Source organism: Engystomops pustulosus, chromosome 7 (genome assembly GCF_040894005.1).
Source record: "Engystomops pustulosus chromosome 7, aEngPut4.maternal, whole genome shotgun sequence".
In the NCBI taxonomy this organism is placed as follows: Eukaryota; Metazoa; Chordata; class Amphibia; order Anura; family Leptodactylidae; genus Engystomops; species Engystomops pustulosus.
In genome coordinates, this window is record NC_092417.1 from 95,922,761 (window position 1) to 95,940,734 (window position 17,974).

A 17,974-nucleotide genomic window follows, 5' to 3' on the forward strand; every position below is an offset into this window, starting at 1 on the left:
CGGTGCTAGCACCGATCGCGGGTGTTACCGGTAAGCCTTTGCTGCAATATGCAGCAAAGACTTACCGGCTATGGAGAGGGCTCAGCCCGTGAGCCCTCTCCATGCACCGGGACCCGCCGTATAAGACGATTACCGGCGTATAAGACGACCCCAGAGAAGACAGAAGATTTTTCTGTCTTCAAAAGTCGTCTTATACGCCGGTATATACGGTAGATATTTAATCTTCATTCAGACACGTTTCCTGCCCCATATCAATTAATTTAATAATCTCTCTATCAATTGAAAAAGCTTATCTTCTATCCACACCAGGGATGCACAAAGAACATACAATAGTTGAGGTAATATCACCATTTTAATTAAGCCAATTCTATCCATTTTTGATAGAGGTAATTTAGTCCAAATAGATATTTTCAATCTAATTTTAGCAATAAGGGGAATGAGATTAAGCTCAGTGAATTTTTCATCTATATCTGTAGCTCAAGATAGTTCAGGCTCTGCTGTGGTTCCAATACTAGAAGATCATTTCTCTCATCAATCTTAGTTCCATCTAATGGGAGCAACACCGTCTTACCCCAGTTGATTTCTAGCCCTGAGTTGATCCTGAAATCCTGTATTACATAAATGGCCCTCCCCTCACAGCCTCACAGCCACAACCTACTATGTCAGGATCTGCCCTAATTAAGCAAGCCAGAGGTTCAATAAATAAATCAAATAAAAGAGGGGACAATGCAGAGGAGCAGCTCATCACCTGTAAGTTACTAGATGCCACTTGTGTCTGATTTGTGCTGTCACTGACAAACCTCTTAATGTGCGTAGCATTGCTATGTCATATGCTGTCAAATGGTCGTTTGTAATGTGTGCCTAGGCGGATCAATACTTTTGGTTTTGGTTATTCTCTTCCACTATGGAGGAGAATAACGGAAATCAAATACCGTACTTTGTCATAATTTACAATAGATATGTATGCAATGAAGGCTCATTTTGTAATCCTATTACTATTACAATGTAAAAAGATAACAGACTGCAACGTTATTTTTTTTTTTAATATACCCAAACCATGACCAAAGGTAACTTAATAATAATTCTTTATTTATATAGCGCACACAGATTACGCAGCATGTCAAATTGGTCCCTGTCCCCATAGGGCTCACAATCTAAACAACCTAACAGTATGTTTTGGAGTGTGGGAGGAAACCTGAGAACCCGGAGGAAACCCACGCAAACACGGAGAGAACATACAAACTCTTTGCAAGTGTTGACCAGGATGGGATTCAAACCCAGGACCCCAGCACTGCAAGGCAGAAGTGCTACCCACTCAGCCACCGTCATAAATATTGCCCCGGGGCCCCCCAGGACTCTAGTTATGTAGTTACGCCATTGCACCTATTATTAGTTGGTATAGTTTATGCTACACCACAATCTTACATTTTCTGGCACACAAACTGCATTTTCTGTCACACAGGCTATTTTCTGCCCGGTCAGCCCTTTAGTTACATAGGACACAACACATTTTCAGAGGAGTCCGAAGAAAATGCATAAAAATGGTCTAAAACCTTTAGTAAATGTGGCGGCATTTCAGGTGCAAATTATTCCAGTTTTCTGGCAGAGATAGATTTATACATTTCCCCCTTGAGGCCGCGGCACACGTGGCGTTTTAGGCCATTTTTGAGCAATCCGTTAAAAAAATGTATGCGTTAAAAAATGCATGCGTTTTTGACCCCTTTTAATTAAGATAATTATTAAAACCGGTCAAAAACAGATGAGTTTTAAAAACTGGACTGCTTAAAAATGGCCTAAAAACGGGTTCAAAACGCCACGTTTGCTGCTGGCCTCAGTGTAACAGTTTTGGTTGCAGTTCAGCAAGGACTCCTGTCGCACACATATCCAATTCCCAGGACCTAAAAAGTTTGTGGGGTGCCAAACAGACACAGGAATTCAGACCATCAAGGAGAGAATCCGCCTTGATAAGACCCTGCAGAGAGGCTATTGGTTTTGTATGACATTCTCTTTTAAGTGCTATCTGCATGCTTTCCTGTTATAAGTCATAAAACTGAATGTTATACCCATCTTATGCTACATGAATAAGCCAGGTGCTGGCATTCTTTTTACATCCGACGTCAATGACCTTAGCTAGCAATTTTAAAATCACAATAAAAATGTAAATACTATAATTTATAATCAGGATAAATACCAGAGCCCATTAGTTTCATGCAGTCGATCTCTGATTAACTGGCTGACAGAATAAAAAATAGCTTGATTTATTTGCAGGTGCCTCCATGTCGCAATTCAGCTTAATGAAAGGGTATGAGCCTATTATGTGTGGACGACCACCAATTATGTGAAAACGGTGTATTTATTCTCTTATTTCTTTAACCTACACCAGGCATTGCCAAAATTACTAGTTGTATAATAATTAGCAGACAAGACCCACTGGCATTAGAGGAAGTTAAGAGGTATGGGTTTAACTATTCCAATGCTAGCGTGTATTCTGACCCTATTTTATTTTGACTTCTGCTATATAGCTCAAAAAATGTAGTACTTAAAGGAATACTCCAGTCAAAGCTGATTAATTCTTTAATAATTCTTTATTTATATAGCGCACACAGATTACACAGCGCTGTACAAAGCATGACAAATTGGTCCCTGTCCCCATGGGGCTCACAATCTAAACAACCTAACAGTATGTTTTGGAGTGTGGGAGGAAACCGGAGTACCTGGAGGAAACCCACACAAACACAGAGAGAACATACAAACTCTTTGCAGACGTTGACCTGGGTGGGATTCGAACCCAGGAACCCAGCACTGCAAGTGCTACTCACTCAGCCACCATGCCAACCTGATTCATTTAAGTGTACCTTGTGCAAGGCCTGAATAGAGGAACATGGCTCCAGGTTCTAGCAAGCTTCTAAGAATACAGGCAGTCCCCGGGTTACATACAAGATAGGGTCTGTAGGTTTGTTCTTAAGTTGAATTTGTATGTAAGTCTGAACTGTATATTTTATCATTGTAATCCCAGACAGAACTTTTTTGGTCTCTGTGATAATTGGATTTTAAAAATGCTGGGTTGTCATAAGAATCAGGATTAACACTAAATCTTTATTACAGACACATTTGATAACAGTTATAGCTGTTTATTGTAGCCTAGGACTAAAGTACAATAAATTACTAATATCCAGAGGTCCGTTTGTAATTAGAGGTCGTATGTAAGTCGAGTGTTCTTAAGTAGGGGACTGCCTGTACAATGAAAATGAGTCTTGAACCTAATTTTAGGACCTGCACTATGCATTTTCCAAAGAATTAGATTTGAATGTGTAATCTTTAAAGGGAACGGCCACTAGAAGACAGATGGCATAATTATGAAGAGTTGTCAAGAATTTAAAAAAAACCAAAAAGGTACCATTTTGTGTGCAATTTTGGATAGTCTACTCAAAGGGGTAGGGGTTACTCTTTATAGATCAGACAGGATTTGACCTTATTGTGTTACTGGACCCAGCCACTTAATGCCTTTGGGAGGCACAATATCTGGCCTATTCACCCTTTCTCCTTGTTTGATGATGTTATGTGATACACTTTTTGCATGTTTCTCCAAGAAGTTCAGGGACTCCTACTGCAACATAGTAGCCTCTGCTTCTGAGGCTTAGGATGCCTGAAGATGCCTAACCATACCTAACTATATAAAGTCCCCAATGACAGTAAGTACCAGGGCAGTAGTTAGCTAGCCTTCTAGGGGCGTGGCCAGCCGATGGAGGAGTAGGACGCATCTCACCAGAGCTCCCAACCGGCCGTGCTAGAACATCACTTGCAGGTGTCCCCTCCTGGCATGGTTCACAGAGGGAAAGCCAGGAAAGCCTCTGCGACCTCTGAGCAGCCTCCTGGCGACCTTCACCACTTCCTCCGCTCCATGGACCGTTCAGACTCCCCGGACCGCATGGCATCCAAGATGGCGCCGGCCGCCTCACAATCTCCCACGGCGGCTGCTCCCTCAGATCAGGACCAGGCACCACCAGTAAGTCTCACCAGCACATCGGAGGGGACACCACAAGTTCACTCAGCTGAGGCATTCCCCCCCACTACCACCAAGGGGTTCAGGTCCCGGCTCTTCCTCCTTGGGCTCCCTCACCACGTGGCCTCCATCTACCCACAGAGCGCTCTCTAGCACCCCACAAGCCACCAGAGATGCCTCTCCTATCTGTCCTGCCCTGATGATGATTGGGACTGGAAGGCTCACATTAGAGCTATTCCCACCAAGCTTGAAATGGATGGGCTTTTGTTAAGGCTGGAGGAATCACATAAGAGGGACATTGCTGGCTTAAAGCAAGAATTTCTTCATATTGACCACAGGGTGGCAGAGTCTGAAGCAGTCCAGGAGAAAATGCTGGATCAGCTAGATTCTCACTCCCAAGTGCTACAGGACCACACAGCTCATATCACTGACATCTTATCTCACCTGGAAGACATCAGGAATTGGCACCACCGAAACAATCTGAGAATCCGAGGGGTGAGTGAGTCGGTAGAACCATCTTAACTGGAGGAGTAAGCCCAGGCGTTCTTCACGGAACTGACAGGCAATCCGTCCTCCTCCACGTTTGAAATCGACTGTATACAACGTACTCTCGGGCCCAAACCATCTGACCCAAACGGCTCCCGAGATATTATTTGTCGAATTCATTTCTACAAGGAGAAAGAAACCATCCTTTGCCGAGCAAGGGACCTGAGAAATATTCTTCTGAAAGTTGTTGTGCTCCCTGCCTTGGCGAGACGAACCCTCCAATTGCGGAAGGCACTGAGACCACTGCTAGCAGAACTGAAAGCGAAGGACATTCCTTATCATTGAGGCTATCCCTTCCAGCTCATAGCCAAGAAAAACGGCAAATCGGCCGTCTTCTGATCCCTAGGTGACTTGCCAAAATTCTTAGGCACCTTTGAACTACAGCTAATATTACTTCCAGATTGGCCAATTGTCAACTCAGCTCCGGTGCCACCTCCGAGAGTGAAATGGATGACACCTGCTCGGAAAAGCCCTACCAAGTCAGCTGATTGTTCCTCCGGTACTTGATTTACCATAAGTATACATAGTACTTAGTGTTTGTTTGCTATATGTCCTGATAATATGCGTTTCTCACATCCTAGCCAATTTCCAGCTTTACTCTACTTAGTAAGACGTCTGGCAGTTGCGACCTCTGCTAGGTCACCGTTCTGGTCGCGGGGTCGGGAGATCTGCTCCACCGCTCTCCGTGCTTCCCCCACCTAGGGCTGTGGTTCTAGTCGCCGCACAAGGCTCTTATAGCCGCTACTTAGTATGACTGGGTTCCCTTGGTCCCCTATATACGATTATGTTTTATTTTGTGTGTTCCCTTTTCCTCCTCCTTTCCTCCTCCCCCTCTCCCTGGCTCCCCGCGGGTCACCCAATTAGACCTCGACATTAAGAAGGGCATCCTGAGACACTTCTTAGTAGCCCTCAGGTTGGTGATCCCCAGACTTTGGAAGTCAACGCCCCCCCCCCGCCACCCTCTGGTGACTCCTGACGCCCGCCGTACTTTCTTTTTTTCCCGCAGAGCCTCCCCTCCTCCCCTTCCTCCCCCACCCCACTACCTTTTTGTTCCTGTCTCCATAATATACTGTTAAAGGTACCTTGAATGCTTACATATAAGCCTTTTTTCTTGTCTGCACTACGGGGCTGCGTCGCTAACATTCTGACCTCCAAGTAGGTCACTTGGTACTTGCATTACTGTTCTTATTGTTATTATTATTGTCACTATTATTTGTCACTCAGTTTTTCAATAAACCTTTTTATTGAACCATAAGGAACTAGCCTTCATATTGGCAAAAATTAAGCTTCTATCTTAGTAATAAATGTAATCTATTAGATATCATCATAGCTAAGAATAAATTAAAGTAAGAATAAAAAACATGAAATAAAACACATTTTATTAAAATAAAAACTCTCTGAGACACCCTTGTTGACTATTTAGTTTAAACATATACATAAGATACACAGATCTGTAAAACAAAAAAGGATAATAATAAAGGTTAAGACAAACTGATATTATGCTCCCCCTTTAGGTCTACTCTTTACTTGTAGCTTGCTGAGGGCCACTAGAGTCTATTGGCCTTTTCAATAGTAGTAATGACCTCAAGTAACCCCTATAACTTCTTTGGCATGGGAGCCCCACATCTCAGTTCCCATGTAGAATGCAGGGGTCACCTATATAGCAGTAGTGTTTGGAGTACCTACACTGCCTAAAGATGCAACATTATCAAACCTTAAACCTTTACTAAGTTTTATTGCCGTTTTAGCTCCTATCACTCAGTAAATGGTCAGTGTAAAATTCCAGAGTGTGGCGGGAACTCTATACTCCCTCTAGTGCTATGAGAAGCTGTGTGCTGACAATGTGGTTAGATTACCAGGGCACATGTTTATGCTTATTTAGCTACTGAAGAAAGAGCCAAGCAGAGCTCAGAAACGCATCTAGCGACATACAAAGATACCGTGGAACATACAAAGATACCGTGGAGTTAGTGCCCAATTTAACCATTGCAGCTAAAATAACAGGAGCAGCCAAAATAACAGGAGCAACTATACGTCCTCCAAAGAAAACCCATCCCTTTTACCTGGGAAGCGTACAGCTAGAGACAATCATCAGCTGGAGTGATCAGACGGAGCACAGCATATTGACGCATGTGCACATCCACTCTGGGGACGCCGAGACACTTCCCACCCTCACAGCACTGCTGAGCCTGTCTGATGCGACATCTGAGTCTAAGGAGGACTCTTTAGTCTTTCGGGAAAACCGTGAGTGTGACACTGGTCACGACTTTTAGTGAACAGTACTGTTTACAAAATTTTTCACAACATTTTTAAGCAAAATATATAAATTGCATTCCCAGCGAACATTATTGGGACATATTACAAGAACCAACTATTTCATTACTCTGAACTCCAATGAAAAATCTGAGGAGTTAAAAGGTGTATAACCTATCGGCATATTTGAGCTGTTTATAACCTATCGGCATATTTGAGCTGTTTATAACCTATCGGCATATATGAGCTGTTTATAACCTATCGGCATATATGAGCTGTTTATAACTTATTGGCTTATATGAGCTTTTTACTTGCATAAACCCCACGGTACATAATTATAGCTACATTTATATTCCAATTTTTTATTAAGGGCACAGATGTGCACTTGGGCCCTATGGTGCCATTTGTGCCCCTTTTTTAGCCCAGCCTGAGATATTACAAAGTGTTACACACTGGTATGCATACCATTACATTGTACAATATTCTATTTTAATTTGATGTATTATTTGATGTAATTTGTATTTTAACCATCACAGTTAATAAATAACGTGTATGTATAGTATCTAACCATTTGCGTGGATTGGTGCTTGGTGCAATTTCCCCTTTTATACTTCCACATGTTTATATACATTTTCATTTACTGAACATTCAGTACTTTTATTTCTGAACTTTCAACTAGTATCTGACACATAGAAAAAAAAAGATTATGAGATCCATATACCACACAATGACACACTTCAGCTCTGCTACAACTGAGCTATAACACACTCTCAGCCCTGCTTCATCTCAGCTATAACACACACAGTGCCTCCCTCCCCTGGATAACGACCTTATCTTTTATGTTGCTTTTACAGTAAGTCTTTGCACGCTGCTTACCGGCAGGAAGTGTCTGTGTGTCAGCTTGTCTTGTAATGGGGGTGCAGGGGCTGTTTGTGCTTGCTTGCTACTGCTTGTATGCAGCTAGCATCACACCTGAATTTCCCCATGTATCATTTTGGGCTGGGCTACATACATGTAATTTATACACTACCTTTAGCCATGCTGGACTCAACAAGAAAAAAAAAATATCTGCTTAAATCACATCAAGGGCTGCATAGCAAGTGAACACTAATCAGAGAGTTGTTGATTTCCCCTTTAAGGCAGCACTCCATAAAAATCATGGGTACATTTTTTCTTCACAAACTGTTTGCAAGTTATCAGTGTTACATTCCACAATGAGCTATCGTATCTATATTAAAGAAGAATATCATTTTCCCAGAAACTAATTGGAAAGCTGTTCTAGAACAAAGTAGTTAATATTTCCATTATAGTGAGCTGAAAGTACATGAATTTCACCTTTATCTTCTCCCAGCTTAGTATGCGCTACATTATTTATTATAACTGAATTAAAAGTCGCCGAAACCGCAGCAAGACGTCTCATAATAGTTGTGGAATAAAGATTATTATTATTCTGCAAAATTAAGTTTTGCTCAACTTCTTTATAATGTTGATGTGCTTGTATTTATTACAGAGACATATTACCAATGTCAAAAATGTCTCTTTCTGTTGAAGATAAGGGAAGTTTATTGCCTGGCTGCCTACACTGGATCATGGAGACATTGGAGGCCTAGGCGTATGGCGATGATTGATTTGAGAGATAATCCTAAACCCTATTGGAGCTGGAGGCAGAGACAGGAGAACACCTTGTGCCGATGATATGCTTTACAATACTAATTTGCCTGACTTTCCATTTCTGACTTTTTTGTAATGCATTTTGTCAATTTTGTTTATTATCGTTGTTGTTTCTGTTTTGTGTAAATACAGCTTATTTGTTCTATATTTTTTTAATTCCTTACCAAGATCTAGATCTTTCATGAGTAACTTAAGAGTGTGCACTCCAAAGCATTGAGGTGTCCAGACAAGAGAAAGGAGAAATAGCACAAAAAAAGATCGAGGCACGTGATAGTGCTGAATTGCTATACGACAACTGCTCAGCTGGAGTATGGCAGGATTGGCACGTCAGTCATCACAAAAGAAGATACTGCTGGCTTGATGGTCCATTCAAATATGGCGTGTATTCCCAAGAAACACCCTCACTGCAATTATAGCAGAAAACTCATGGAGGATGAAGGAGCCCATGATAAGCTCTGTATCCTTATGGAAGAATACATTTTTGTCACTACTCATTTTGGTACCCGATGAAAGCTATAGTATATAACTTGTCACCAGTAATGTAATTTTTAGCTGGTGACAGGTTTCCAATAGCCTACGCTATGCTGATTTTAAAAATGCATTTGTCGGCATTCTGAATCATTTCAGTAGTTTATATAAGTTTATTTCACATTACCTGTCTCCCTAGCAGCAGCATGTCCTGGAGGATGGGCAGCTGAAGCTTTTGTTTGCCTGTGTCTCCTCATGCATTCTTCCTCTCCTCCACCCCATACCCTTCCCTCCCCTGCCTGCTTAATTACATTGCTGGAGACAATACATTTATTCTTCCACATAGATACAAAACTTTTCCTCAGTTCATGCAGAGCTGCTCATTTGTGTAAGGCTGGTAACCTAACTGATTGGGTAAAACTAATAAATGTAAAATGTATAATACTCACATGGTTTGAAACCTCCCACTGTTGACTGTTTCCATTTTGATCTTTGCTCTCTCCTGGCACTTTTAGCGAAGTCTTCCACACTATACTACTCATCTCACACAACACTATAAAAAAAGGACAATGCTAATTACATTGACTCGTTTGCTGCACTCATAACTATTTCGTGCTCAGGAAAGGTTCCCAAGATGCACAGCAACTTTGCACCGAGATATGGAATAAACTATATATTGTGATAAGTGGTTCAGTAATGGAATTCCTTACTGCTGTGATCTCCAATGAATTATGTGGATAACAGCGAGATGTGAATTATGCACAGAATTCACATTTGCTTGCCATCAGCAGGGATAATAACAGCGGCTTAGCGGTTGTATTGATGAAAATCTCCGCCAGTGTAACAAACCCTGAGACAAAGTCATATTACACCGACATTTATGCAAACAATAAACCAGAGCAAACACTAGGAGAACCCGCAGCAATAGCTGAAGTGCAGGTCTGATGTAAATGGCGCTACCTGACTTAACTCAATTAAACATTCATCTTTCTGGATCTGTACTTGTCGTGGTGAATTCAATCTTTGTCACTGTATTATGTTTTCTTGTTTCCTATTGACAAATTCATTTTTCATTTGGCAAAATGGAAGTAGAAAGGAAACATGAGTCCTAGCTTAGTGCAGGCGAGTTATCACCGCTAAGTGGTTCCCATCAATAGCTACTTGATGGGGTTCAGTACAAATAAAGTTGCTATTATGTGTAGCAGTAGGAGAGTAAACTCTTGCTTCTCTTACCTAGTCTGTATATAAATGGGATTAGCCTATAGTAGTTTAACCCCTTGCCACCTATCCCCTTTTTACTTAGTGTTTCAGTTTTTTCTCCCCTTTCTGTCAAAAGCAGTAAATTTTTTTGTATCATTCTTTAATTTAAGACCAAGTAAAGTACAGTAACAGAAAAAAGAAAAAAATCTGTGATATCCAGTATTACACATTACAGAAATTATGTGGTTAAGGGCGAAAGCCCTATTAGCTCGTAACATGTCATCACTGAACAACAGTCTGGTTAAACTTTTAGAACACAGTGGTGTATATGTCGGTAAGGTTAAGGTGAGTATTTCATCCATCAGCCTAGAGCAATCATAAGCGGGTGGACATCCTACATATCCTACATACACCCACCGGCCACTTTATTAGGTACACCATGCTAGTAACGGGTTGGACCCCCTTTTGCCTTCAGAACTGCCTCAATTCTTCGTGGCATAGATTCAACAAGGTGCTGGAAGCATTCCTCAGAGGTTTTGGTCCATATTGACATGATGGCATCACACAGTTGCCGCAGATTTGTCGGCTGCACATCCATGATGCGAATCTCCCGTTCCACCACATCCCAAAGATGCTCTATTGGATTGAGATCTGGTGACTGTGGAGGCCATTTGAGTACAGTGAACTCATTGTCATGTTCAAAAAACCAGTCTGAGATGATTCCAGCTTTATGACATGGCGCATTATCCTGCTGAAAGTAGCCATCAGATGTTGGGTACATTGTGGTCATAAAAGGATGGACATGGTCAGCAACAATACTCAGGTAGGCTGTGGCGTTGCAACGATGCTCAATTGGTACCAAGGGGCCCAAAGAGTGCCAAGAAAATATTCCCCACACCATGACACCACCACCACCAGCCTGAACCGTTGATACAAGGCAGGATGGATCCATGCTTTCATGTTGTTGACGCCAAATTCTGACCCTACCATCCGAATGTTGCAGCAGAAATCGAGACTCATCAGACCAGGCAGCGTTTTTCCAATCTTCTACTGTCCAATTTCAATGTGCTTGTGCAAATTGTAGCCTCAGTTTCCTGTTCTTAGCTGAAAGGAGTGGCACCCGGTGTGGTCTTCTGCTGCTGTAGCCCATCTGCCTCAAAGTTCGACGTACTGTGCATTCAGAGATGCTCTTCTGCCTACCTTGGTTGTAACGGGTGGCGATTTGAGTCACTGTTGCCTTTCTATCAGCTCGAACCAGTCTGCCCATTCTCCTCTGACCTCTGGCATCAACAAGGCATTTACGCCCACAGAACTGCCGCTCACTGGATGTTTTTTCGGACCATTCTCTGTAAACCCTAGAGATGGTTGTGCGTGAAAATCCCAGTAGATCAGCAGTTTCTGAAATACTCAGACCAGCCCTTCTGGCACCAACAACCATGCCACGTTCAAAGGCACTCAAATCACCTTTCTTCCCCATACTGATGCTCGGTTTGAACTGCAGGAGATGGACTTGACCATGTCTACATGCCTAAATGCACCATGCCACCATGTGATTGGCTGATTAGAAATTAAGTGTTAACGAGCAGTTGGACAGGTGTACCGGTGTAATAAAGGTGTAATAAAGTGGCCGGTGAGTGTATGTTGTTCCTAATCGGTTCCTCATGTTTAGTGGAGGGTGGCTGGTGTATTTCCACTCACCAAGAGGGGTAAGTGAGGATATAAAAGGACAGTAGTGGATTAGGGTTAGGATAAAAAGGTAGGTCGATTGCTTAAATGTTTGCCATGGGTCCCAGACAAGTGAGTGGACTACGCTTGGTTTATATGAGTCGGCCATGAGTTTCTCTAGTCTATGTAAGAGCGTTAATTCTCCAAACCAATCTGTTATCTGAGGGATCCTTGTGCTTTTCCATAACCTCAGGATAAGGGTGCGTGCTGCTATCAACATATAACCCATTAAGCATCGCTTGGCCTTGGATGCAGAGACAGTTAGCTATGAAAGAAGGAGAGGTGAAGGGTCACGTTCTAAATTATGGCTTTCTGACTTGGTCCCAGAAGGGCTGCAGTAGCGGGCATTCCCACCAGATATGAGTCTGGTGCCAAGGACATTCTTACATCTCCAAAACCAAGGTGTTTGGGTACACAGAGTGGAGTTTAGTTGGCAACCAGTACCATCTAGATAGCAATTTGAAGTTTATTTATTGCACTTTACCTGAGATCAAGAGTTTGTGACATAGCTCAAAGGTTTTAAGCTCTTCACCTGGAGTGAATGTTTTGTCCCATTCTCTCTCCCATGCCTTTGTGAGAGATCCTGAGAGCCCCATTCGAATAAATGGGTTGAGCCCATTGATTTGATGGAACACTCTGTATTGTGTTTTTTTCATTGTGTTGATTCTGCAGGTCCCAATGGACAACCCCTAAATATCATACCTAATTCACAAACAGAACTTGTATTAATGCCAAAAATATTGTTATAGAGCTGCTAAAATTTAAGGACCCCAGACACAAAATCTTATCTACTGACCCAGGGTCCTGCAGCAATAACTTACTTCATTTATCTGTACAAGCAGGTAGTCAATCAATAGGATTTAATTAGAAAACAACTACGGTTTCAGCAAATTACTGTAGCTTTAAATAACAAGCTGACATCAAGGACCTGTAATTAAAACCAAATGGACAGCAATATAAATGAATGTGTTAGAAGAAGCAATACATGCATGAGTGTGAAGCGATGGAGAATGGAACTGAAAATGCGCTAGTGAGTAAATTAACCTCACAGGCTTCAGATGTGCTCTTATTTCAAACTTATCATTTATTAAAATCTTTCTAGCAATAGGGTATAAAAATTGGGAAATGTCAGCTGGTTTCACAAAAATGACACTGTGCTCTGTAGACCTTGTTATAAAAAAAATATGGGTGTCAGAATAAGGGGAAACAAATACTTTTTGTCCCAGATTTAAAAAATAACAAAAACTAAATACATTGGGTATCTCTGTAATCGTACTGACCCAAAGAAAAAAGGGGATATGTCATTTGGAATACAGAGTGATAGCTCTAAAAATAAAGCCATAGGAGGTAAACATTGTCCAGCACATAACAAGCCCTCTTGAATTGAAAAATTAAAAAGTTAGGGCAGTTTGAATTGGGGTAATTTTGCATTATTATCATTTTGCATATAACAGTTTAACCCCTTCCCGACTCACGTTGTAATACGGCGTGCGGTAGGTGCAGCTGACACCCTGCTGTAACACCCATGAACGGAGATTCTTCCGATCACGGATCATAAAAAATACACATGAGGAAGGGTGTGGACCCCCTCTCAAAACCACTTGGTAAGTATAACAAAGAGTACAGAGGAAGTGGAATACCAATCTAAAACTTAGCTTTTAATACACATTGGAATAAAAAATTGTGAAAACAAAATAAGTAATCGTATCAATTACCAGTGATCGTAAGATTAATGCCGTGTTATGAACACAGGCACTGGTGAGTCAGAGTGGCACCTAAATATCTGGGTATATGTACAGAAATTGTCACATACCTATGATGCCGTATGTCATGCTGGTAGGATAACGTCTTTAAAAATAGCGATGCTCACAGATGTGCAATAGTGTGGGCTGATGACATGTACCAGGAGAAAAGGTATAAAAAGTAGAAAAAATATATTGTATAGGTGCGATGACTCTGAAGAAAATGAGACAGGGTAAAAAGGGAAGGCACTCAAGGCTGTGGAGTGCGTGGTACCCTAGTAGACCCTAAAGTTGGAGGTAATGAGTCCCTGAACGACCCTTCAAACCTCAACCTAAACGGCTGCCACCCCGTCTGGAACCTAGCCCTATCAACGGCCCACTGACCCTAATGTAGGGGGGAGGGAGTTGTCCAGGTGATCGTCTCAAACACTGCGGGATGTACTCATTTTGCTCGATTGTGCCTCATGTGTTCCACTGACACTTCCGGCACCACGCCGGACGCTAAGTGCATCATTTGGCGCTTCTAAGTCCAGGTGGCTTCGGTCCACCTCATTTTTCCTCTCGGAATGGACCTTTTTCACTCGGCCATTGCCTTGACCCCATTCAAGACTATCTAAAATCATTTTGCTGTCCTCAGCTGACACATCCACACTGGCTTTGGTAGCAGGTTATTCTGGTCTTCTTTGCCCCTGATGAGCCCAATTGAAGAGGCGAAACATGACATGTAGGGTTGTCATGACCAGGCGTGACCCCGCAGCTATACAATCACTACCTTCTTATCTTTTATAATACCGACTATCTTAACGACATAGGGCATATTTTTCCCTCTAGATAGACTAGGTATTTTTGAAGTACATTCCGCAGTGTTTGAGACAATCACCTGAACAACTCCCCCCCCCCCTACATTAGGGTCAGTGGGCCGTTGATAGGGCTAGGTTCCAGACGGGGTGGCAGACGTTTAGGTTGAGGTTTGAAGGGTCGTACAGGAACTCATTACCTCCAACTTTAGGGTCTACTAGGGTACCACGCACTCCACAGCCTTGAGTGCCTTCCCTTTTTACCCTGTCTCATTTTCTTCAGAGTCATCGCACCTATACAATATATTTTTTCTACTTTTTATGCCTTTGCTCCTGGTACATGTCATCAGCCCACGCTATTGCACATCTGTGAGCATCGCTATTTTTAAAGACGTTATCCTACCAGCATGACATACGGCATCATAGGTATGTGACAATTTCTGTACATATACCCAGATATTTAGGTGCCACTCTGACTCACCAGTGCCTGTGTTCATAACACGGCATTAATCTTATGATCACTGGTAATTGATACAATTACTTATTTTGTTTTCACAGTTTTAGATTGGTATTCTACTTCCTCTGTACTCTTCGATCACGGATCATGCGTGGTCAAGCAGTAAGGCGTGTAAGGGGCTTCTGAAGTGGATAGGACCCCCCTGCACTGCCTGTTCTATTCTCCGATGGTAGCTCTGGGGTCTGCTAGTGCCCTTGGGCTGTGCGATGAAGTCCAGAAGCCAGGTCAGGTTAGTGTGCGGCATGCTCAGTGTTTTACATTACACAGTCCAATACATCTGTACTGCACTGTGTCAGCTGTATATGAGCTTGAACAAGCGATCAGAATCTTTTAAAACAAATTAAAAAAAAAAATTAAATTAAATAATGAAAGCGAGAATTAGACTCACCGGTAATTCGTTTTCCATCTAGTCCACCATGACGGCCCACCTGGAGGATTACCCCTTGACCTCTGCAGGGACAGGAAGGAGAGAGGTTAAATGTCCCTCCCCCTGCATCCCTCACCAGTGTCTTACCAAATAATTACACCAAGGAAGGATTCAAGAGGTTTTATTAGCATGTTACTCCACATACAACAAAAACTATAAAATAACATTTATAAGGGTTGGGAAAAAATTCCAGGCCGTCATGGTGGACTAGATGGAAAAAACGAATTACCGGTGGGTCTAATTCTCGCTTTCCATGACGTCCCCCATGACGGCCCACCTGGAGATATACCAGATAACATAGGGAATTTTTAGGGAGGGACTACTGTTTGTAGAATTTTTCTACCAAATGATAAGTCCTTGACAGAATGTAAGTCCAATCTGTAGTGTCTTGCAAAGGTTGTGGAACTGGACCAGGTTGCGGCTTTACAGATTTGGTCCAGGGATGCTCCTGCTCGCTCTGCCCAAGAAGTGGCCACTGCCCTGGTAGAGTGGGCTTTAAGATTTGTAGGAACCTCTAAGTTTTGGATAGTATAACAGTCCAGGATAGTCTGTCTAATCCAGCGGGCGATGGTGATCTTCGACGCTTTCCTCCCCCTGTTCTTACCCTGGAACTGAAGAAACAAGTTTGAATCTTTCCGCCAGCTATTGGTTATTTCGAGATAGTGAAGCACTATTCTTTTCACGTCTAAAGTATGCCATTTAGCTTCTCCTGAAGATTTGGGATTTTGGCAAAAGGAGGGGAGAATAATTTCCTGGTTACGATGAAAGTCTGTTGTTACTTTGGCCAGGAAATTTGGATCAAGCATTAACCTCTTAACGCTCAGCGTCCGATATATCGGACGCTGAGCGCAGTGACTTAGCGCTCAGCGTCCGATATATCGGACGCTGAGCTGATGCCGGTTCGGCTCAAGATCTGAGCTGAACCGGCATCGGGAAACACGGGGTGCCGGCTGTGACTGATAGCCGGCACCCCAGTGTAACACCCGCGATCGGAGTTGTCTCCGATTGCGGGTGCTTAACCCGTTAAATGCCGCGGTCAGCGCGACCGCGGCATCTAACATGCAGCTGGGGGTTCTTTCCCCCACGATGGCCCCCCCCCCCCCGAACCGTTTTCGGGGGGCGCCGATCGTTGCTATAGTAACTCTGGGGTCCGATCTGGACCCCAGAGTTACCTGCAAGAACTGCCAGTAAGATGGCGTCTGTGACGTCATCTTACTGGCACAGTGCCAGCCTATGCAAGTGTATAGGCTGACACTGCTAATATCCTGCAATACATGAGTATTGCAGAATATTATCATGAACAAGCAATCAGATGATTACTTGTTCATGTCCCATGGTATAAAAGTGAAAAAGTAAAAAAAAAAAAAAAGTTATTCAATAAAAAAATAAAGTAATAAATCACAAAAAATGCCCAAAAGCCCCAAAACATATAAAGAGACATATAACTCAAAAAAAAGTCTAAATCATAACACAAACCCCACATATATAGTATCACCACGTCCGTAACAACCCGTAGAATAAAAGTAAATCATTATTGAACCCCCACGATAAACGCCATAAAAAAAACTGTTATAAACCCTCCAAAAATTATGATTTTTACCTTTTCAATCCCACAAAAAATGCTATAAAATGTGATCAAAAAACCATATGTACTCCGACATGATACTGGTGCAAAGTACAACATGTCCCGCAAAAAACAAGCCATCAACCAGCTCCGTAGCCAAAAAAGTAACAATGTTATGCCACTTGGAAGACGGCAATACATAAATGATAGATTTTTCCCCACATTAGGGTTTTGTTTTACAAATTTAGTAAAACGTAAGAAAATATATTCATGTCTGGTATCCCCGTAATCGTATCGACCCATAGAATAAAGATAACATGATTATTAGTCTATACGGTGAACATCAAAAAAAAAAGAAGTAAAAAATCCAGTACAGAATTGATGCTTTTCTACTCATGTCCTCAAAAAAAGTTCATAAATTTTCAACAATAGGTGATACAAACCCAAAAATGGTAACACTGGAAAAAGCATCTCATCCCGCAAAAAAAATGGCATCACATGGCCCCAATAACGAAAAAGCGAAAATTTTATAGCTTTCAAAAGGGGGCAACGAGAAAACTAAAATCCTGGCAGCTGCAGGGCCCTCCTTCCCTTCTGCGCCTCGCTGTGCCCCCATAACACAAGTCACAGCCACATGTGGGGGGTCTTTGTACTCAGGAGAAATTGCAGAACAAATTGTATGGTGGGTTTTCTCTTTTTACCTTTTGGAAATGTGTAAATTTTAGGGCTAAATGAACGTATAAGGGAACAATATGACCATTCTAAATTTCACCTCCATTTTGATTCAATTACTATGAAGATCTCAAGGGGTTAACAATCTTTGTAAATGCTGTTTCTGATAGCTTGAGGGGTGCAGATTTGAAAATGGGTTGGTTATATAGGGGGTTTTGATGCTAAATATGTAAAATTTCATTCAAAACTGTATTTATCCCCAAAATAGTCAATTCTGAAAATCCGGAAAAGCGATATTCTATTTGCAAGCCGCGTGACATCAAAATAAATTATCCAAACATTTCAGAAATTATGAAAATGTAAAGTAGACAAATGGGAAATGTTATTCA

The 17,974-nt window shown here is 42.1% G+C and overlaps 1 long non-coding RNA gene across 1 annotated transcript in view; it reads right to left on the minus strand.

Moving 5' to 3' along the window:
• Window positions 1–17,974, minus strand: part of LOC140070599 (uncharacterized) — a 75,372-nt gene that overhangs the window by 46,680 nt on the left and 10,718 nt on the right. Inside the window, exon 2 of the long non-coding RNA XR_011848955.1 lies at window positions 9,391–9,494. This is a non-coding gene — a long non-coding RNA (uncharacterized lncRNA). The remainder of the gene's footprint in view (window positions 1–9,390; window positions 9,495–17,974) is intronic.